Genomic DNA, 19,344 nt, shown 5'->3' with positions numbered 1-19,344 from the left:
GTTCTCATATACAGGTCCTTCTCAAAAAATTAGCATATAGTGTTAAATTTCATTATTTACCATAATGTAATGATTACAATTAAACTTTCATATATTATAGATTCATTATCCACCAACTGAAATTTGTCAGGTCTTTTATTGTTTTAATACTGATGATTTTGGCATACAACTCCTGATAACCCAAAAAACCTGTCTCAATAAATTAGCATATCAAGAAAAGGTTCTCTAAACGACCTATTACCCTAATCTTCTGAATCAACTAATTAACTCTAAACACATGCAAAAGATACCTGAGGCTTTTATAAACTCCCTGCCTGGTTCATTACTCAAAACCCCCATCATGGGTAAGACTAGCGACCTGACAGATGTCAAGAAGGCCATCATTGACACCCTCAAGCAAGAGGGTAAGACCCAGAAAGAAATTTCTCAACAAATAGGCTGTTCCCAGAGTGCTGTATCAAGGCACCTCAATGGTAAGTCTGTTGGAAGGAAACAATGTGGCAGAAAACGCTGTACAACAAGAAGAGGAGACCGGACCCTGAGGAAGATTGTGGAGAAGGACCGATTCCAGACCTTGGGGAACCTGAGGAAGCAGTGGACTGAGTCTGGTGTGGAAACATCCAGAGCCACCGTGCACAGGCGTGTGCAGGAAATGGGCTACAGGTGCCGCATTCCCCAGGTAAAGCCACTTTTGAACCATAAACAGCGGCAGAGGCGCGTGACCTGGGCTACAGAGAAGCAGCACTGGACTGTTGCTAAGTGGTCTCAAGTACTTTTTTCTGATGAAAGCAAATTTTGCATGTCATTCGGAAATCAAGGTGCCAGAGTCTGGAGGAAGACTGGGGAGAAGGAAATGCCAAAATGCCTGAAGTCGAGTGTCAAGTACCCACAGTCAGTGATGGTGTGGGGTGCCATGTCAGCTGCTGGTGTTGGTCCACTGTGTTTCATCAAGGGCAGGGTCAATGCAGCTAGCTATCAGGAGATTTTGGAGCACTTCATGCTTCCATCGGCTGAAATGCTTTATGGAGATGAAGATTTCATTTTTCAGCACGACCTGGCACCTTACTGACCATGGTATTACTGTGCTCAATTGGCCTGCCAACTCTCCTGACCTGAACCCCATAGAGAATCTGTGGGATATTGTGAAGAGAAAGTTGAGAGACGCAAGACCCAACACTCTGGATGAGCTTAAGGCCGCTATTGAAGCATCCTGGGCCTCCATAACATCTCAGCAGTGTCACAGGCTGATTGCCTCCATGCCACGCCGCATTGAAGCAGTCATTTCTGCCAAAGGATTCCCGACCAAGTATTGAGTGCATAACTGAACATTATTATTTGATGGTTTTTTTGTTTGTTATTAAAAAACACTTTTATTTGATTGGATGGGTGAAATATGCTAATTTATTGAGACAGGTTTTTTGGGTTATCAGGAGTTGTATGCCAAAATCATCAGTATTAAAACAATAAAAGACCTGACAAATTTCAGTTGGTGGATAATGAATCTTTAATATATGAAAGTTTAATTGTAATCATTACATTATGGTAAATAATGAAATTTAACACTATATGCTAATTTTTTGAGAAGGACCTGTATCTGGGTATAGTCATTATTTAAACCAGGCTAAATATTAACCCCTAAATCACTTTCAGCAGCATCGGGTCTCAGCTGGTAACTTAACTCAACACACTGACCAAGCCATATCACAAAGAGATATTCAGATAAGTCAACGATAGTAATAAGTCACCAGCTTGACTCCTTGTTATAAATAAGCGAACCATATCGCAGAGGATTTCTATTCAAAAATATCAATAGCATACTGATCTATGCCGCACCCTAAACACGGGTTGCTTTATCTTTATTTTTTTCTTTCAAAGAATCCAAAACAACCCGACCATGTGTCAACAGCATGTCAATAATCACATTAGAACATGTCAATAGGCCAGTTTCCCACATCTTTTGAAATTCTTCGTCAGCCTCCCAGGCTGGAAAAATCTGTACTATGAGACCCCTAGGAACAATACCAACCTTTTTGTACTCCTCCAATGTTTTCACATTCCACCATGATTTGGTCAAAGACTTATGTAAGTTTGTTAATTCTCTAGCCACATATTGAAAATCACTATCACCACCAGTATTTTTGATCACATCCAAGCCATCAGAAAAAATACCACTTGCCTGGCTGCTCCACGCAGCTTCCCTGGCTGCCAAATCCATGCTGTCAAGATAGATAAATCAAAAAATACACACTAAAATAGAACATAGATCCGTGTGCCAACACCCAGAAAATGTAATCATATAAAGACCAACGCGTATTTGGAACATCATATAACAATCTTTATTAGAATAAAATCAGGAACAGACATATCTAAAAATAATACCCACAGGTGGATGAGCCAGAAAAACATAAGTGGCACCACTACTGAGCGGCAAGTCCTGCAAGACCTAATGGACCATAGTAATCTATTGTATTGCTGTATAGGACGGAACTCCTAAAATAGGGATCCCAGCGACCCACCACACATGTACAACTAAACTCCACGTTATGTAGCCATAGTGGCATATCAGAGTGGTTATATACTGAAGATACAATAGGTAGCAGGAAAACACACGCCAATACTAACAGCAACCATAATCAATCAATATAACAGGGTCTTACCGGAGCTCAGGAGATGGTGCCACAGCCCCTACGCGCGTTTCGGCGCTGTGCCTTCGTCGTGACCTCCTATGGCCCCCTCCACATCTCCTGGTGTACTGGCCTGTCTCATGGTAATGCTGCCAGCCTCTGGACACTATACTGACAGACACAGCAAACCTTCTTGCCACAGCTCGCATTGATGTGCCATCCTGGATGAACTGCACTACCTGAGCCACTTGTGTGGGTAGTAGAGCCCATCTTATGCTACCTTAAGTGTGAAAGCACAACCAACATTCAAAAATGACCAAAACATCAGCCAGAAAGCCTTGGTACTGAGATGTGGTCTGTGGTCTCCACCTGCAGAACCACTCCTTTGTTGGGTATGTCTTGATAATTGCCAATAATTTCCATCTGTGGTCTATTACATTTGAACAACTGCATGTGAAATTGATTGTCAAACAATGTTGCTTCCTAAGTGGACAGTTTGGTTTCACAGAAGTTTGATTTACTTGGAGTTATATTCTGTTGTTTAAGTCTTCCCTTTATTTTTTTGAGCAGTGTATATATATATATATATATATACAGTTAGGGCCAGAAATATTTGGACAGTGACACAAGTTTTGTTATTTTAGCTGTTTACAAAAACATGTTCAGAAATACAATTATATATATAATATGGGCTGAAAGTGCACACTCCCAGCTGCAATATGATAGTTTCCACATCCAAATCGGAGAAAGGGTTTAGGAATCATAGCTCTGTAATGCATAGCGTCCTCTTTTTCAAGGGACCAAAAGTAATTGGACAATGGACTCTAAGGGCTGCAATTAACTCTGAAGGCGTCTCCCTCGTTAACCTGTAATCAATGAAGTAGTTAAAAGGTCAGGGGTGGATTCCAGGTGTGTGGTTTTGCATTTGGAAGCTGTTGCTGTGAGCAGACAACATGCGGTCAAAGGAACTCTCAATTGAGGTGAAGCAGAACATCCTGAGGCTGAAAAAAAAGAAAAAATCCATCAGAGAGATAGCAGACATGCTTGGAGTAGCAAAATCAACAGTTGGGTACATTCTGAGAAAAAAGGAATTGACTGGTGAGCTTGGGAACTCAAAAAGGCCTGGGCGTCCACGGATGACAACAGTGGTGGATGATCGCCGCATACTTAATTGGGGGAAGAAGAACCCGTTCACAACATCAACTGAAGTCCAGAACACTCTCAGTGAAGTAGGTGTATCTGTCTCTAAGTCAACAGTAAAGAGAAGACTCCATGACAGTAAATACAAAGGGTTCACATCTAGATGCAAACCATTCATCAATACCAAAAATAAACAGGCCAGAGTTAAATTTGCAGAAAAACACCTCAAGAAGCCAGCTCAGTTCTGGAAAAGTATTCTATGGACAGATGAGACAAAGATCAACCTGTACCAGAATGATGGGAAGAAAAAAGTTTGGAGAAGAAAGGGAACGGCACATGATCCAAGGCACGCCACATCCTCTGTAAAACATGGTGGAGGCAACGTGATAGCATGGGCATGCATGGCTTTCAATGGCACTGGGTCACTTGTGTTTATTGATGACATAAGAGCAGACAAGAGTAGCTGGATGAATTCTGAAGTGTACCGGGATATACTTTCAGCCCAGATTCAGCCAAATGCTGCAAAGTTGATTGGACGGCGCTTCATAGTACAGATAGACAATGACCCCAAGCATACAGCCAAAGCTACCCAGGAGTTCATGAGTGCCAAAAAGTGGAACATTCTGCAATGGCCAAGTCAATCTCCAGATCTAAACCCAATTGAGCATGCATTTCACTTGCTCAAATCCAGACTTAAGACGGAAAGACCCACAAACAAGCAAGACCTGAAGGCTGCGGCTGTAAAGGCCTGGCAAAGCATTAAGAAGGAGGAAACCCAGCGTTTGGTGATGTCCATGGGTTCCAGACTTAAGGCAGTGATTGCCTCCAAAGGATTTGCAACAAAATATTGAAAATAAAAATATTTTGTTTGGGTTATGTTTATTTGTCCAATTACTTTTGACCTCCTAAAATGTGGAGTGTTTGTAAAGAAATGTGTACAATTCCTACATTTTCTATCAGATATTTTTGTTCAACCCTTCAAATTAAACGTTACAATCTGCACTTGAATTCTGTTGTAGAGGTTTCATTTCAAATCCAATGTGGTGGCATGCAGAGCCCAACTCGCGAAAATTGTGTCACTGTCCAAATATTTCTGGCCCTAACTGTATATATATATATATATATATATATATATATATCAATACTAAAAGAGAACCTGTAGCGCTCACACTAAATTATACCTGCAGCAAACAGTATAGCGGTACCACCCACCCGCAAACAAATCAATATATCTGATAAAAAGAAAAAGAAACTGTCTGCGCTGGAAAACCCACTAGAGGACCATCGGAACTGCCAAGTAAGTTAGTAGATCTAACCAAAAAATGAAAAAAAGTTGCAGAGAATGGTACCGTGTTAGTGTAAGAAAACAACCTTATACCGCCAAACATATAAAAACAAATGGTTAAAAAGTATTACATCACTACCTGCAGGAGTAGTCCAAGGGAGATATAGATTTCTTCGGTGTAGTTAACTCGAGTCACCCAGAAGGGGTAAAGTGAGGTCAGTACCTGATGTTAACTGTACATGAAGCGATAGTGCGGCGTCTTCCAATATCCTTTCCACTTGCGGTACCCGGAAAAGGTCGGGTGAAACGTATTCCACGAGTTGTCCTGTATAGATCCGGATAGCAGGCACTGCCCCGGCCGGTGGCAGCGCACGCCTGCGTTCAATGGAGTGTGTCCACGCTGCTGGACATAGCCGTTAGGTGTTCTGCAGTAGCAGGACCTAATGTGACGTCACAGTCACGTGAATGATCACGTGACAGGCTATGGAAAGAGCTTGGGACCAAATCCTACGCGTATCGGAGATAAATGATCCCTGAGGAAGGAGATCGTTTATCTCCGAAACGCGTAGGATTTGGTCCCAAGCTCTTTCCATAGCCTGTCACGTGATCATTCACGTGACTGTGACATCACATTAGGTCCTGCTACTGCAGAACACCTAACGGCTTTGTCCAGCAGCGTGGACACACTCCATTGAACGCAGGTGTGCGCTGCCACCGGCCGGGGCAGTGCCTGCTATTCGGATCTATACAGGACAACTCATGGAATACGTTTCACCCGACCTTTTCCGGGCACCGTAAGTGGAAAGGATATTGGAAGACGCCGCACTATCGCTTCATGTACAGTTAACATCAGGTACTGACCTCACTTTACCCCTTCTGGGTGACTCGAGTTAACTACACCGAACAAATCTATATCTCCCTTGGACTACTCCTTCAAGTAGTGATGTAATACTTTTTAACCATTTGTTTTTATATGTTTGGCGGTATAAGGTTGTTTTCTTACACTAACATGGTACCATTCTCTGCAACTTTGTTTGCATATATATATATATATATATATCTGTATCACTATTTATCAGTAAAATGTGAGGATAAAGAAGAAGAGCATGTAGAGATGCAGCCTGAGAACATTCACAAATCCAAGACAATGCAGCCTGTGGCTTGAAGCTAAAACTCTTTCCTATGAATGTGAGCATGAGCTAAAATAGTGGGGAGTGATGCCATGCCTGGAGACGAGGAGAATCCCTTTGACTGGTAACCTGTACATGCAACATGTTCTGACTTCAGGCCAGAAGGTGAGCTCTGAACCCGGTTTCAGGGGTGCTTCCATTGCTATATATACATTCTGGTCTGGAGGAGGAGTCAGTTAGTCTGTAGAGACAGTGAAAGAGGAAGGAGCAGAGGAGAAGTGAGGAGCTGGAGGAGAGCTGATATTGGGCACCCTCCAAGCTGAAGCACAGAAACCGGGCAGCAGGAGCCCGAGGCTGTGTGGAACTGCAGAACCAGAGGGCAGGAAATTGAAAGTGACTTGCCCACATATATACCCTGAGGTACAGCAACATCCAGAGCCTGGAGTCACAATGGATAGAGACCCCTATGAAACGGCTCGTGTTGCCTACTATGCAGGTACGGTACCAGGACAGAGAGTGAGAGAGGACCTTGAAGGAAGCCATAGGTAGCAAGGGACTATTATTCAGCACATAGTGGAAGGCTCCCAATTTGACCTGGCAAAGGGAATTCTACTCGTCCTCAGGATGCCTGGACTCCATCGTCACCTGTTGCTGGTACCCTCTCCTGTGGCTGTCTACCATCAGTAAACCAGGTAAAGAGACTGCAACTTTGCGTCCTCTGATTATTTCTGGCACCACACCATTTTTGCCAAATACATTAGGAGCCCTGGGGACCCAGCTTCACCTGTGGGAAGCCATACCATCCTTGCTGCAGTGCCATCACTCCCCAGAGGACCCCTTTAAGCAGTGTCAGTCACCCCTGACCAAATACCACAGGTGGCGTCACAAACATTTACTATTTTACAAATCCCTTTACAGACCATCCCTCTTACTTGGACACCCAGGGCCACGGACCGGGTCGCTGCCACTGTGACTTCCCCTTTAATGACCACCGGACCTGTTACCAAGTACCCCTAGGTTCTGGCTGACCACTCCATATATATATATATATATATATATATATATATATATATATATACTGTATATAATATAACACTGTATGTGTCCTTCGGTCCAAAGCCTCTATATACTGCACATGTGTGGCCGGTGTCAGAAGGAAACATTCAATGGTAGACAGGGAGGAGGACGAGACTGGAGGAGGAGTTTGCATAAATGCTGACGGAACATCGCAATCTCTGGTGCCATGAGGACATACCGCCATCTTCGGCAAGACTGGAGGAGGAGTTTGGTGCTGGAGTCAGCGCCTGTGCATGGAGAGATGTCCGACATAATTTATTAAAGGCAAATTTGCACACAGTGTCTTTAACAAAATGGAGATGGATAGCAGGATGGATTATTATGGGGTTAATCTCTGGCAGCATTAGGTTTCAGTCATGGAGGCAGAGGCGGCACCGGTTCAGTCACTACTCTGAGAATACAGAGTGGTGGCTGTAACCGTGCCCCCGACCCTAACTGACACAGCCTCAATGTAGAGCCAGTGTCAATCAGGGACGGAGGAACAGTTACAGCGGCTGCTCTGTATACTGTGGTGACCCAACCGACATCGCCTCAACTTCTATGACTGAAACCGAATGCTGGAGGGGACAATAAAGTTCCTTTTCCCCCTGCAGCGCTGCATTTGGCTGCGTGCAGTTGCCAAGCAGCTTAATATCGCTGTTAACCTGCAGATTAACCGCATATCTGGTGACAGGTTCCCTTTAATTTTGTAGTACAATACTTCAATAAAGTGACGCCATTTTAATGAAGAAATGTACTTCAATAAAATGGCGATGGAGATAGCACATGCGCATACCACGATCTCCAGGGCAATTTTATTGAAAACACTGTATATGCAAAAAAAATAATGCCGGAAATGTACCATTAAAAATGCTCATCACTCAGTCATAGAACGGGTTCAATAACTAGTATGTGTATGTATGTATATATATATATATATATATATATATATATACCGTATATACTCGAGTATAAGCCGAGATTTTCAGCCCAAATTTTTGGGCTGAAAGTGCCCCTCTCGGCTTATACTCGAGTCACGGTGGGCGGCAGGGTCGGCGGGTGAGGGGGAGAGGGCGCTGAGGCATACTCACCTAGTCCCGGCGCTCCTGACGCTCCCCCTGCCTGTCACACTGTCTCCGGGTGCCGCAGCTCTTCCCCTGTTCAGCGGTCACGAGGGACCGCTCATTAGAGAAATGAATATGGACTCCACTCCCATAGGGGTGGAGCCGCATATTCATTTCTCTGATCCGTGCCAGTGACCGCTGACAGGAAGAGCTGCGGGACCCGGAGACAGTGTGACAGGCTGGGGCAGCGTCAGGAGCGCCGGGACTAGGTGAGTATTTCATATTCACCTGTCCCCGTTCCACACGCCGGGCGTCGCTCCATCTTCCCGGCATCTCTCCGCTCTGACTGTTCAGGTCAGAGGGCGTGATGACGCATATAGTGTGCGCGCCGCCCTCTGCCTGATCAGTCAGTGCAGAGAGACGCCGAGACGGGACGCTGAGGAGCTGCAAGCAAGAGAGGTGAGTATGTCATTTTTTTTATTATTATTGCAGCAGCAGCAATGGCACAGCTTTATACGGAGCATCTATGGGGCAAAAATGAACGGTGCAGCGCGCTATATGGCACAGCTATGGGGCAATAATGAACGGTGCAGAGCACTATATGGTACAGCTATGGGGCAATAATGAACGGTGCAGAGCACTATATGGCACAGCTATGGGGCAATAATGAACGTTGCAGAGCACTATATGGCACAGCTATGGGGCAAGAATGAATGGTGCAGAGCACTATATGGCACAGCTATGGGGCAATAATGAACGGTGCAGAGCACTATATGGCACAGCTATGGGGCAATAATGAACGGTGCAGAGCACTACATGGCACAGCTATGGGGCAATAATGAACGGTGCAGAGCACTATATGGCACAGCTATGGGGCAATAATGAACGGTGCAGAGCACTATATGGCACAGCTATGGGGCAATAATGAACGGTGCAGAGCACTATATGGCACAGCTATGGGGCAATAATGAACGGTGCAGAGCACTATATGGCACAGCTATGGGGCAATAATGAACTGTGCAGAGCACTATATGGCACAGCTATGGGGCAATAATGAACGGTGCAGAGCACTATATGGCACACCTTTCTGTGGTACATCTATGGGGCAATAATGAACGGTGCAGAGCACTATATGGCACAGCTATGGGGCCATAATGAACGGTATGGAGCATCTATTTTTATTTTTGAAATTCACCGGTAGCTGCTACATTTTCCACCCTAGGCTTATACTCGAGTCAATAAGTTTTCCCAGTTTTTTGTGGCAAAATTAGGGGGGTCGGCTTATACTCGGGTCGGCTTATACTCGAGTATATACGGTATATATATATATATATATATATATATATAGTAGGGATTTCACTCACTCAGGTGCGACGGCTGACACTCAGGAGGCACGTTCCTTTAAAAGTTCACAAAGGTTTATTGCATCATAAACCATTTGGTAAAAATAACAGAAAACAAATAGCCTCTGGCTCAGGGAAGAAAACAAGTGTCCAGTCCTTCAGGCTCAGTCCTGGAGCCTTAACACACTCAGGAGGGTTCCACCTCCACACATATCTGCTGTATTAAACATTAGCCTTTCTTTTATAGGACTAACCACACCCAGGAACCCATCACATGATTAGACATGTGGTTATGACATCACCACAGGTCCTGCAACACACATACATAGGCAGGGTTATGTTACAGCAGTGGTCCCCAACTCCAGGCCTCGAGGGCCGCCAACAGTGCAGGTTTTCAGGATTTCCTTAGTATTGCACAGGGGTTGGAATCATCACCTGTGCAGATGATCACATTACCACCGATGCAATACTAAAGAAATCCTGAAAACCTGCACTGTTGGCGGCCCTCGAGGCCTGGAGTTGGGGACCACTGTGTTACAGCGACAAGCCACCTATGTGACACATATCTCCCGTCGACTACACAACCTTTAACCATGCTACTATATATATATATATATATATATACACACACCTCTAAAAAAATAAAGGGAACACTTAAACAGCAGAATATAACTCCAAGTAAATCAAACTTCTGCAAAATCAAACTGTCCACTTAGGAAGCAACACTGATTGACAATCAATTTCACATGCTGTTGTGCAAATGGAATAGACAACAAATGATAATTATTGGTAATTATCAAAACACACTTAATAAAGGAGTGGTTCTGCAGGTGGGGACCAGAGACCACATCTTAGTACCAATAATTTTTGGCTGTTGTTTTGGTCACTTTTGAATGTTGGTTGTGCTTTCACACTCGTGGTAACATAAGACGGACTTTACAACCCACACAAGTGGCTCAGGTAGTGTAGCTTATGCAGGATGGCACATCAATGCGAGCTGTGGCAAGAAGGTTTGCTTTGTCTGTCAGCATAGTGTCCAGAGGATGGAGGCGCTACCAGGAGACAGGCCAGTACACCAGGAGACGTGGACGGGGCGGTAGGAGGGCAATAAACCAGCAGCAGGACTGCTACCTCAGCCTTTGTGCAAGGAGGAACAGGAGGAGCACTGCCAACACCATGCAGGATGCTTGACATTTGCCACAGAACACCAGGATTGGCAAATTCGCCACTGGCAGCCTGTGCTCTTCACAGATGAAAGCAGGTTCACACTCAGCACATATGACAGAGTCTGAAGATGCCGTGGAGAGTGATCTGCTGTCTGCAACATTCTTCAGCAGTTTGGCAGTGGGTCAGTAATGGTTTGGGGTGGCAGTCCTTTGGAGAGCCGAACAGCCCTCCATGTACTCCCCAGAGGTAGCCTGACTGCCATTAGGTACCGAGATGGGATCCTGAGACCCCTTGTGAGACCATATGCTGGTGTGGTTGGCCCTGGGTTCCTCCTAATGCAGGACAATGCCAGACCTCATGTGACTGGAGTGTGTCAGCAGTTCCTGCAAGATGAAGGCATTGAATCTATGGACTGGCCCGCCCGTTCCCCAGACCTGAATCTGATTGAACACATCTGGGACATCATGTCTTGCTCCATCCACCAACGTCACGTTGCACCACAGACTGTCCAGGAGTTGGCGGACGCTTTACTCCAGGTCTGAGAGGAGATTCCTCAGGGGACTATCCGCCGCCTCATCAGGAGCATGCCCAGGCATTGTACAGTAGGGAGGTCATACAGGCACAGGGAGGCCACACACAATACTGATCATCTTTTCCTTGTCATGAGGCATTTCCACTGAAGTTGGATCAGACTGTAATTTGATTTTCCACTTTGATTTTGAGTATCATTCCAAATCCAGACCTCCATGGGATAATCATTTTGATTTACATCGATAATTATGTTTTATTGTTCTGAACACATTCCACTTTGCAATGAATAAAAATTTGCAACTGGAATTTTTAATTTATAGATACCTAGGATGTGGTATTTTAGTCTTCCCTTTTATTTTTTTGAGCCGCGTATAATACAGTATATATATATATATATATATATATATATATACATATACAGTTCTGGCAAAAATTAAGAGACCACTGCACAGTTTTATAAAAGTCACCACATCTACGTGTCTGACAGCCATTCCATTCCAGAGTCAGTTGAATTCCAACCAGAGGACACCTAATTCTATTTAATGTGCTTCTGATTAGGTGATCACCTGAACCAAATCTCATTTAATGAGGAAAAGTATAAAAACCACTGCTGTGGTTTTCACAATTCTCTTGCAATAGAACAAGCTAGATGGTATAACAAGTGCTAGTAATATCGCAAAAGTAATAGGAATTAAAAAATCTATATATATAATTGTCTAAGGGTTTTTCCGTCTGTCTGTCCTGGAAATCCCACGTCTCTGATTGGTCGAGGCCGCCAGGCCTCGACCAATCAGAGACGGGCACAGCATGGCGACGATGATGTCATAAAGGTTGCCTCGACCAATCAGCGATGGCACAGTCTGCCGCGAATTCGCCTTGACCAATCAGCGACGGGCACAGTATCGACGTAGATGTCATAATGGTTGCCATGGCGACGATGATGTCATAAAGGTTGCCTCGACCAATCAGCGACGGGCACAATCTGCCGCGAATTCTGGAATCATCATTGTCCATATACTACGCGGATATGCATATTCTAGAATACCCGATGCGTTAGAATCGGGCCACAATCTAGTAACTTATAACCATGCCAAAGGAGTTGAAAAGAAAGTCTTGACTGAGGAAAAGAAGGGCTCAATTCTGGCTTTACTAGCACAGGGACACAGTGAGCATCCTGTTGCCTCGATCCTTAAAATTTCTAAGATGGCAGTCCATTACAACAAGGTCAAGCAGCAGATATTGGGGACAACAAAGCTACAGACCGGCAGAGGGTGAAAGCGACTCTCCACTGACCAGGATGACAGTCATCTTATTCGAATGTCACTCAGTAACCGCAGGATGACATCAAGTGACCTACAAGAGGAATGGCAAATGGCAGCTGGGGTGAAATGCACTGCAGGAACAGTTCACAACAGGCTCCTAGAGGCAGGCCTCAAGTCATGCAAAGCTACAAAAAAGCCTTTCTTCAATGAAAAGCAAAGGAGAGCCAGGCTGAAGTTTGCCAAAGATCATAAGAATTGGACCATAGAGGACTGGAGTAAGGTAATCTTCTCTGATGAGTTCAATTTTCAGCTTTGCTCAACACCTGGTCACCTAATGGTTAGACAGAGACCTGGAGAGGCATACAAGCCACAGTGTCTTGCACCCACTGTGAAATTTGGTGGAGGATCGTTTAATGATCTGGGGATGCTTCAGCAAGGCTGGAATTGGGCAGGTTAATGTTTGCGAAGGACGTATCAATCAAGCCGCATACAAGGTTATCCTTGAAAAACACTTGCTTCCTTCTCCTCAGGCAATGTTCCCCAACTCTGTGGACTGGTTTTCCCAGCAGGACAGTGACCTATGCCACACAGCTAGGTCAAAGAAGGTGTGAATGAAGGACCACAACATCAAATCCCTGTCATGGGCAACCCAATTCTCAGACCTGAGCCCATTGAAAACCTCTGGAATGTAATCAGGAAGAAGATGGATAATCACAAGCCATCAAACAAAGAAAAACTGCTTACATTTTTGTGCCAGGAGTGGCATAAGGTCACCCTAAAGCAGTGTGAAAGACTGGTGGAAAGCATGCCAATACGCATGAAATCTGTGATTAAAAATCATGGTTATTCCACTAAAAATTGATTTCTGAACTTTTCCTGAGTAAAAACATTAGTATTGTTGTTTCTAAATGAATACAAACTTGTTTTCTTTGCATTAGCTGAGGTCTGAAAGCACTGTTTCTATTTTATTATTTTGACGATTTCTCATTTGCTCCAAATAAATACTATATTTTTAGTTTTGAATTTCCAAGATATGTTGTCAGTAGTTGATAGAATAAAACAACAATGTACATTTTACTAAAAAAAATATACGGTACCTAAAAAGAGAAAAATCAGAGAAACTGAAATTGTTGCAGTGGTCTCTTAATTTTTGCCACAGCTCTGGCAAAAATTAAGAGGCCACCACATCAAAACCCTATCATGGGCAGCCCAATCTCCAGACCTGAACCCTATTGAAAACCTCTGAATGTAATCAAGAGGATGATGGATAGTCACAAGCCATCAAACAAAGAAGAACTGCCTGCATTTTTTCTCCAGAATGCATTGCTTGTAGACTTCAAATAAAGCAAAAAAAAAGTTCATAATCATCTAAAAATAACAATACTAATGTTTTAACTCACGAAGAGTTCAGAAATCAATATTTTGTGGAATAACCATGATTTTTAATCACAGCTTTCATGTGTTTTGGCATGCTTTCCACCAGTCTTTCACACTGCTTTTGGGTGACCTTATGCCACTCCTGGTACACAAAATTTAAGCAGTTCTTCTTTGTTTGATGGCTTGTGACAATCCATCTTCCTTTTAATTACATTTCAGAGGTTTTCAATGGGGTTCAGGTCTGGATATTGGGCTGGCCATAACAGGGATTTGATGTGGTTGTCCTTCATCCACATCTTGATTTACCTAGCTGTGTGGCATGGCTCATTGTTCTCAGAGTTGGGGAACTTTTCCTGAACAGATGGAATCAACTGTTTTTCCAGAATAACCTTGTATGCGGCTTGATTCATACGTCCTTCGCAAAGATTAACCTGCCCAATTCCAACCTTGCTGAAGCATCCCCAGATCATCAACAATCCACCACCAAATTTTGCAGTGAGTACAAGATACTGTCACTTGTATGCCTCTCCAGGTCTCCAGCTAACCATTAGATGACAATGTATTGTGCAAAGCTGAAAATTAGACTCATCAGAAAAGATTACCTTCTTGCAGTCCTCTATGGTCCTATCCTTATGGTCTTTGGCAAACTTCCACCTCGCTCTCCTTTGCTTCTCATCGATGAAAGGCTTTTCTCTAATTGTACGTGACTTGAGTCCTGCCTCATGGAACCTGTTACGAACTGTTCTTGCAGTGCACTTCACCCCAGCTGCCATTTACCATTGTTTTTTGTAGGTCACTTGATGTCATCCTGCGGTTGCTGAGTGACATTTGAATAAGATGACGATCATCCTGGTAAGTGGAGAGTTGTTTTCACCCTCTGCCGGTCTGTAGCTTTGTTGTCCCCAATGTCTGCTGCTTGACCTTGTTGTAATGGACTGCCATCTTAGAAATTTTTAGGATGGAGGCAGCATGACGCTCACTGTGTCCCTCTGCTAGTAAAGTCAGATTTGAGCCCTTCTTTTCCTCACTCAAGAGGTTTCAACTCCTTTGGCATGGTTAAAAGTTATCTTTTCAATCCTATTACTTTTGGGATATTACTAGCACTTGTTTTGCCATCCAGCTTGTCCTGTTGCAAGAGGATTGTGAACACCACAGCAGTGTTTTTTTTATACGTTCCTTCATTAAATAAGATTTGATTCAGGTGATCACCTAATCAGATGCACATTAAGTAGAATGAGGTGTCCTCTGGTTGGAATTCAACTGACACTGGAATGGAATGGCTGTCAGATATGTAGAGAAGCTGATTTTTATAAAACTGTGCAGTGGTCTCATAATTTTTTCCAGAGCTGTACATGTATATAGATATAGTGTAGTAAAGGTAATACAACATTCCCAAGGTGGGCAGCCGCACAGGCACAGTCTGCAAGCCTGGCTGGGATGTGAGACGGCCAGAGCTTACTGCGCCTGCCCCACACAGTTGTACACAGCGCAGGCGCCAGTTTTGAAGTGAAAACAGCGCAGAGGGGGGGCGCCGAAAGCCCCTGAAGATTGGAGTGACGGCAGAGTAGCGGTTCAAGCTGGGGAGTGAGGACCCGCCTCCCTGGTGAAAGAGAGGTATTTTAGATAAGTTTCAAAGAGCTTTATTTTGGGAATACATGAACAAAAAACTAAAAGCCACTTTGTTAGAATGCAGCATTACTGCTGCACAAGGTGGCTCTTTTAGTTTATAACGCCTGTAGGCGGTGACAGTGGCCCTTTAAAACACCCTCATTTGGGCATTGAGTAAACTTGTGGTTACTAGTGATGAGCGAGTGTACTCGTTGCTCAGGTGTATTTGTAACTGCTCATTTAGTATTTGTTGATATACGGCTGCTAGCCTGCCTGAGTACATGTGGGGGTATGTGGGGGTTGCCTGGTTGCTAGGGAAACCCCACATGTATTCAAGATGTCTATCAGCTGTAAATCATGCAGCTGAGGCAAGGAAAACTAAATTTCTGAGCACTTACAAATACTCGGAGACCACCCAAGCGTGCTCGGCTCAGGAAAACCTAAGCAACGAGTACACTCGCTCATCACTAGTGGTTACCTTTTTATAATATCTTTCATATTATTACTTATGTGAATTATATTATCAGTGTTGATTTATTTTTCTCGGCATATTTAAACATTTATCAGCACTAATTCATTCATGATTCTTAATTATTTTTAATTATTTATTGTGCAATCTCTCCTTTACAATTATTGATATTTGTTTGGCCTATTGTGCAGCTACATTGTGTTCAATTAATAATAAATATTTTTTGGCATTTGATTTCCGTTAGTTGGCTTTTTTGACGTTTTCATTCGGTTTCTGTTTATTATCTGTCTAAGCCGTACAAATATTTTTCGTCGATGAGATATTTTCTAGTGTTTACATTTTTGTTTATGAGTTCAGTTTCTCTGTACTGTTTTAGGAACAGATTTCATAAAAATCGGCCACAATGTTGGTATTGTAATATGCAACAAATTTTCCACCTGGAATATCCAGACAGAATATCTTCAGCTTATCTGTCCCGTGTGCACATGCTCTAAACAGACCTTTGGAGCTGCTTATACAAAAGCTTAGGCTATCCCTATATCCCCAGTAATAGTATAGTTATAGTATTGTAATAAAGGATTTGTAGTTCATATAGGGTACTCAAGAAATTCATGAAAAAGTGTCTGGATTTGTTTATTGGGCAAATTCATTGAGTCTACAGGACAAGAAATACAATTCATTTCCAAAGCATGGGCTTTAAAACTATGATCCTTATTCCCAGTTTATCCACAAGATGCTTAACCTGAGTCTTCAGCCAACACTCGGCTCGTAATCGTAGACATGTGTTGGGAATAAAGATCATTGTATAAAAGCTGAACAAGGTGTTGGAAGTCAACCACATAGCGTGTCATTTTGGCTTATCTTTGTTTAGTTTTTGTTTTAGATGGTAAAGTAGGGAATAAAAAAAATAACTTCTCATTTTACAATTTTTTAAATCCATTAATTGTATACCAACTCTATAACTTTTAATCGGCACACTTAACGGTTCAGTAAAAAAAGGTACATACAGTAGATTCTAGTTGGCTGAGATGGAACATATTCTTCTTAAGAGTATTGTACACAGCTGAATATAACAATGCTTTATTAACATACTGCTATCCAAGTTTAAGAAAGATATACAATTTCCTTACCTTATCGCTCCTATTATAATGCAAAGAACATCTTCAAGGATATAACAGATGGACTATGAAGTGACCTATGGATTTGTCAAGAAGAACAGGAATTTACACATGTGTATACATAAACCAAATTAAAATGAAAAAGCCTCACACACAAGAACACCTGAAGAGGAAGAAGAGCCCGAGGACACCACATGAACTGTGCAGCTGTGAAATTTAACCCTGTATCTCATAACTCCCATCAGGACAGACAAATGGAACGTGACACCCTTTCTAAGAATAAAAAGTAAAAGTCGGAATCTTAAAGAATTAACCATTTCTTGCTGCAAAGCATGTATAAAAAAAGGTGCATAATTCTCAAGTCTGAAAGGCAAATGAGTAACACAGAACAAAGAAAAATCTTTGAAAATGCAAAACATGAGCAAATACTGACCTTTGTAATGAGGAGAGAGGAAGTATTGATGATCTGATACTGCAGTAAATTCCTACTGAAGAGGCAAATGGGTATTATAGCCCTAAAATGCTGCATCAGAGTCCCATAAGAGAATAGAAAAAAGAAAGTACTGAAACAGTTATCATGGGCGGGTGGGTCGTGCCTAGAGAAGTGGGGAAGGGTCAAATGTACACATGCTTAAGCATTAAAAACACATGGCTTCAGAATGAATAGTAAACTCACACACGCAGGGCTAATGACATGAGATGGAAAGATAACATATGTACTTTACATAAAGGTTGTGTATATACAATGTGTGTTTGTGTGTGTATATACAGTGGGGCAAAAAAGTATTTAGTCAGTCAGCAATAGTGCAAGTTCCACCACTTAAAAAGATGAGAGGCGTCTGTAATTTACATCATAGGTAGACCTCAACTATGGGAGACAAACTGAGAAAAAAAAATCCAGAAAATCACATTGTCTGTTTTTTTTAACATTTTATTTTGCCCCACTGTATATATATATATATACATACAGTGTAACTATAAATTTATATACTGTATAAGTACAGTATATTGTGGATATAGGATTATAGGATAGACAGATAGGTAGACTCAGCAAATATTGTCCCGTTTGTTATAACTGTTTACTCAGTGAATAGCACAATGTGAGTGTTATACACTTGGTTGTGGAACCACTGTGCCACAGTCCGGGGACGGCATGGAGGGGTGTAGCTAAGCAATCACCTGACTCTTTGCTAGAGCCCCCTGATGATGGGTTTAGTCTTGGCTACAGTTGCACACCAGGTGCTACTCCAGGAGGAACCCACAAAGCCATGGCAGGACCAGCCAATAACTGGTTAACGAGATGGTACGGCACAAGCAGGAGAGGAACAGAAACATGGGACAGACACAGCATGGTATCACAAATGCAGGTTCTCAGGTGTAAGTACACACTGGGAAGGTAATCGGCACAAATACAGGTCAGACGGATCAGGATTAGGACTAGGAGCAGGCAGGATGGATTCGCGTATGGGCATAGCAGGGTGAACTGGGAAAAGAACAGGCAGAGCGTATCGGATCAGGAGCACGGGGACCTTACCGCTAACTAGCAGGAAACCCTAGACTAACTACAGTTGCTAATGCACCTCCAAATAGGTTTAATTCAACACGCCCACCAGCTATTGCTGGGGATGATTATAGCAGCGCACACACTGGCCCTTTAAGAGTTCAGTAGCGTGCACACCCTAAGACCAAATCCAGAAGTCCTGCGGGCCGTGAGCAGGTCCTGGAAGTATACAGACCCCTAAGGAGCGTGGATTGGTAAGTACACATGCCGGGGTCCCTTTGGAAGGGACAGAGAGGACACATGCAGGGGCACCGGTGGTGTCCTAGCAATGAGAGCACACCATGTTTTAAGTTCAAGAGCAACTGTACTCTCCACTAATTTTTCAGTATAAGCTGCTGTGTATGTGTGTACATGAGGAATGGTACTATTTCTGGACATTATATGACTTGAATCTTGCATTTTGATCACTTTTTGAGCTCTTCATGTGCTCTTAATTTGAAATTGACTCTTAGCTGGTGGGATGACTAGCTGCTATAATTTCTCCTATATACAGCTCCCAAGATAGGATTCCTGCTCTTCATACTTTAGTTGACACTGGTGAAGGGCACTCTGTTCTTTTTGGTGAATTGGATCATTTGGCTAAAAAAAAAACTAATCTTTTGGATATAA

The 19,344-nt window shown here is 43.0% G+C and overlaps 1 protein-coding gene across 1 annotated transcript in view; it reads right to left on the bottom strand.

Moving 5' to 3' along the window:
- LOC138642126 (collagen alpha-4(VI) chain-like) overlaps positions 1 to 17,702 on the bottom strand; it is a 303,123-nt gene extending 285,421 nt beyond the window's left edge. The window contains exons 1-2 of the mRNA XM_069730063.1: positions 17,608 to 17,702; positions 17,187 to 17,251 (exon numbers count right to left, since the gene is read on the bottom strand). The gene's annotated coding sequence lies outside the window, so the exon portion shown is untranslated. The remainder of the gene's footprint in view (positions 1 to 17,186; positions 17,252 to 17,607) is intronic.
- Positions 17,703 to 19,344: the final 1,642 nt, after the last annotated feature.

The sequence above is a fragment of the Ranitomeya imitator genome, chromosome 6 (genome assembly GCF_032444005.1).
Source record: "Ranitomeya imitator isolate aRanImi1 chromosome 6, aRanImi1.pri, whole genome shotgun sequence".
NCBI classification, from domain to species: Eukaryota; Metazoa; Chordata; class Amphibia; order Anura; family Dendrobatidae; genus Ranitomeya; species Ranitomeya imitator.
Note: the sequence above shows the minus strand (reverse complement) of the source record. Positions and strands in the feature narration are given on the sequence as shown.